This window comes from Macrobrachium nipponense, chromosome 43 (assembly GCF_015104395.2).
Source record: "Macrobrachium nipponense isolate FS-2020 chromosome 43, ASM1510439v2, whole genome shotgun sequence".
In the NCBI taxonomy this organism is placed as follows: domain Eukaryota; kingdom Metazoa; phylum Arthropoda; class Malacostraca; order Decapoda; family Palaemonidae; genus Macrobrachium; species Macrobrachium nipponense.
In genome coordinates this window covers 32036368-32041367 of record NC_061104.1, presented here as the reverse complement: position 1 = coordinate 32041367, position 5000 = coordinate 32036368, and the positions used below count along the sequence as shown (strand labels likewise).

The 5000-nt window shown below is 33.9% G+C and overlaps 1 protein-coding gene across 1 annotated transcript in view; it reads right to left on the bottom strand.

The window, feature by feature from the left end:
* Positions 1–4885: 4885 nt before the first annotated feature.
* The window catches only part of LOC135213947 (glutamate receptor-like), a 4708-nt gene continuing 4593 nt past the window's right edge, over positions 4886–5000 (bottom strand). The window contains exon 5 of the mRNA XM_064248033.1: positions 4886–5000. This exon is cut by the window's right edge and continues 465 nt beyond it. The gene's annotated coding sequence lies outside the window, so the exon portion shown is untranslated.

Below are 5000 nucleotides of genomic sequence, written 5' to 3'. Positions count from 1 at the left end.
CCTCACCTTACCTCTAGGGTTATGGCAAAATAGAATAAATAATAACTAAAGAAAATAAACAAATAAATAAACGCGGCTGGTGCAATACTAGCATGCATTTCAGGAATTTGCTGCCCGGGTACGATAATAAACTGATTGGATTCGTTTTGCAAGGCTTCGCTTTTATGTAATACATATGTACAAGTGCATCTGTCCGTCAAAAAGGACGGAAATATTCTACAGTTAAGTTGTCCTTAAAATAAATCGGGTACGTTTATGTTGCTCAGGAGTCTCATATTTAGGATTCTTTTAGGGCTAAACGTACATTGTATTATCCATATGATTTGCGTTAAGCAAACCATAAAAATTGATATATGAATACACGTCAGTTTGATGATTGATCGATTTATCTATTATTTTTCTTCATTCCTTTCGATTTTCCTTTTGACACAAATGAGAATGATCTTTTTTAAAAGCTTGTTTTGCTAGTCAATGGCTTCCATAATGAGTTTCACATCTCCATTGATAATAATAACAATACAAGTTGTAATAATAGCTGCCCGTCTGCTGCAGAAAGTAATGAGGTTATCGCAATTTTTCGTAGACTAAAATTTCTAAAGAGTATCACAGAACATCGAGAAAATTTGTATTTCCGACTTGAGACAAAGGTGGTTCGTACCCTAATGGCACAGTTGTTGAAATCCAACCATTAAAAATTGTTTTACTGAAATTTATTCTTCACAGTATTTACGTTACGATCCAGAAAAAAAAAAATGTTTTTCTTCCCGGCATACCTGCAGCTACACTAGCACTTACTGTGGTTTCAAACTTATGAGCTTTCAGTTCAAAACTAGTTGATCAGCTTTGCGTCATGCTTAAATGTTATTATAATAAGTATTATTGTATTCTTATAATAGTATCGAGTCCGACACACAGGTTTCGATCCTGCAAATTCTACCTCATATATGTAGGACAGGATTCTTTAATGTGTATTGAGCTCCGATGCTCATATGTTTGTTATGATTCTATTATATAAGCCTTTTGTATTTTGTGTAGTATACTACGTGCCTTCTTCAAAGTAGCTTAGCCAATAAACGGAAGCAAGAAGATATTGCTTTATTACCGCCCTTCATCCACGGACCTCGGAGACGTGAAATGGAATGCTATCTCCAATACTAAAATACCATCTTCCCTTCTTCCTACAGGTAAGAGTGAAGAAGTGCAGCAGCCTATGGGTCATATAGCCAAAGCAGACGCAGAATACCTTGCTTTCTTACTTTATAGTTAAAATGATATTTAAGGGGGTGCTATTACTAAATAGAGTCTGTGCTGGCACAAGGCCGACTTATCTAATAAAAAAAAAAAAAAAAAAAAAAAAAAAAACTTATAAAGAAACATGCATTTTCAAGAGCCAGAGTGACCTCTTCCCACTTATTTAAAGGGTTGGCACCGTCAGCCTTGAACGCCAAGGTGTGATTCAAACTCATTCACGGTATTTCATGTTCGATCGTCCCAAACTTAGAATAACACGATGAGTGATCTACCTACAATACGTCAAAATGTTGAGCATCTAAACACCGCCGAGCAATAAACATTTCACTAATATTCACCTATGCAGCAATTGTTTTTCAACAGTTATCTCGAAATGACATCGAGTTTTAGTTCCTAAATTTTCTTGAATCAACGAAGTCTGAGTACATCCTGAAAAAACGAAAAACAGTGACCAGTGACAACTTTCAGCACGGCTGGGGCGTTATTTTTTAGGATTTTTTTTTTTTTTCACGTTCGAATGAAAAGGTTCTGGCACCCTGGGAGTTATGACAATTAGACTACGCTTTATAATGCTAGTATTGTTGACTCTCAGCTGGAATCCATTTTCAGGCAACGTGTGCGAACAAGACTAACATTTTTTCGGATGTATTCCGTAATATTTCTTATATTGCCAGTCTAAAATATTTGTTGTGGCATTTGTGATTACATCGGTATTCTGAGGACAGATACATACAGTCGTATACTACTTTGTTCTAATAATTTTATGGAAAAAAATAATACCTTGGTCTGCAGAGGGATCCATAATGTAACTCCAGAAGTTACATATTTACAATAGTTGCTCCTCAAGAACTTCACATTCATTTTATTTTCTTTGATTTCATAGCTTCGTCCGTTTTCTTTCACAGTGGTCGGCCCTAAACAGCTGAAAAGGCAGGTCGCATGATAAGAAAAAAAAAAAAAAAAGAGAGAAAAAAACTTGATTTTGGTACATGTAGCTTCTTTTTCAAACACAGACCATCGCTTAGTCCTTGGGTCAAGAGAACGTCACAGGGTGTAATTTTAAACATATAGCAGAGAGGCTGATACCCATCGAAACTAGTAATCGGACCATCTGCATTTTGTAGGGGAGCATCCAGTATTGATGTTACCATCTTAACATTAACTCTCCTACCATGTATGACCTTATTCGTGGATCTCCGACCAGCAGGGGCCTTCATTCAAGGTTGGACTAGCTATCTGGAGCACCGGTCGAATGGCCAATGGGCTGGTCTTTCAATGAGCCGGTAGGCGACAGGTCCGAGATTAAAGTGACTTAGATGGTGGAATTTCATGAGCAGAGTCATCTGCTCAATTGCTACAGAAGCCAATGAAGCCTGCTTGATCGAAATCAAAACTAAAGTCACTTTTAAAGATGGCATAATAAAGTCCATTAAATTAAGTCTTCTTCTCCCGAAACTTATATTGCCAGAGATATATCCGTTACAAAGAAAATGCTGGTTGTGCAGTTTACTTGACAACAACACTACAAAACATTAACTCTTCTACACAAAAGTTCACTGAAGTAATTTTTTCACTGCCGATTCACTGTAAGTTTCGTTACACAAGTTTTCGTTAGACCTCTATTTCTAAAATGAAGTTACTCATTTTTCAAAGGCAATTACTGACTACAGAAACTTCCTTGTATAGAAAAGAAAGTTTCCGTTTCACTTAAAAGGAGAAGAGGCTCAGTAAAGCTATGTGCATTACAACTATTTTTTCAAACGTTTGTCGCAACAGTTTATCGTGACCTTGATATTACATGGTGGCATAGTAAAGGAAATTTAACCTCGCTTTTCACCGGATGACCGATTCATGCGCTGGCAGAGCTTGAGACTAAGAAAAAAAAAGGAAAAAAATATCAACGCTAATGGAGATAGATATTATTAACTACCTACTTGTATTCCCAACTGTCTCGTGACCAATCTAGAACAAATAATAAAATCTATATAAGTTTTATGTGAAAGAGATAATTATGTCACTACACAGCATTATTCTTAATGAAATCATACTATACTCATATCACTTCCCAATGAATACATGTGCAGTTTATCATTCCATCGAAAATTGGTACACTAAGTCATTCCAAAACTACTCGTTTCTTCTATATTACAAGTACTTTATCATAATTATGAGATTCAACTGGATCTTTTGCACTGTAATTCTCAGCGAGCTTCAAAGAGTTTTCTCTGGATCGTAATACGGGAGTTTTTCAAAACAGACTTCGTGACAAGCCAGAGTTCGTTATAGTTACGTGTTACCAAATTATATATATATATATATATATATATATATATATATATATATATATATATATATATATATATATATATATATATATATATATACATATATATATATATATATATATATATTATATATATATATAGATATATATATATATATATATATATATATATATTATATATATATCTATATATATATATATATATATATATATATATATATATATATATATCATATATATATATATATATATATATATATTATATTTATATATAAAAGATTTGGGCACACACACGTGTGCGCAAGTCTTTGTAATTCCAAGTCATTTGACGTGAAAAGGAATTTCAAATAAGTAGGGAATATTGTGAGAATTAAAGAATACTTAAATCAGCAACATTAAAAGTTATAACCTGTCAGTTATGAACACTTTATTTTGAGTTTACGATCATTAACGAGGTAATGCTCACCTATCAGAGAGAAGCAATTCAAAATATATTCATAAGTTCATCTCTCTCTCTCTCTCTCTCTCTCTCTCTCTCTCTCTCTCTCTCTCTCTCTCTCTCTCTCATTGTTGAAATATTTGTACAGTCAAGAACACTAAATAGTACTAAATGTGCCAATGAATTTCAAAGTTTATAAAATAGGAGTACCTTACTACGCAATAAACCAAGACATCTCTTCATTGTGTTTCGTTATCATACAGCGATTCATTGCTTGAAAATTTGGTTTCAGTAAGACTAACATTAATACAGATATAATCTGTTTCCATTAAAGTTAGGCTTAATCATTTAACGTAATATAAATTAAGTTAAATTAAATGAGTCAGCCCAACCTTCATTCCAAAGGCTCCGTTATTAACATACAAGCATCGCTGGCTTCGGTTTCGAACCACAGAAATGCAGTCAGTTTAAACGACACGGAAGATCAAGGGGAAAAGAATATCAGTCAAACGTAACAGGTAAATGACAATCAAATACACTCATCAATGAAGATAACGAAATCCAGAGGTCAAGAATGTCACCAGCACTGTTAAAAAGAGCGCAGGAAATAGATCGGAAGCGGAAGCAATGGAGACGCAATACATTTTTGCTTTTGAACATACCTAAATAAGTTGCATACCTACAGAGACATGAAGAGTCTTGCTTTGAAAGTGATCGAAATAACCTACGCCGTATAACATCGATGGAATGTATTAACAAAGCCTGCATTATGATGCTCTTCAATTATTTTTGCAAAGATGTTCGGTTTGAAAATAAACAAAATTCTTCATGCTGATACAATTTTATGAGGCGCAATAGTTGGCCAGAAAATTATAAATAATGTATAAATAATTATAAATAAAGTATGAATAATGGACTTTTTGATGCATAGAAACTTCACCATCCTGAGAAGCGAGTATATCATTCTTCGTAAACAGCTAACGTGTCTACAATGATGCTATACCTGTTTCTATCTCCTTACAAGAT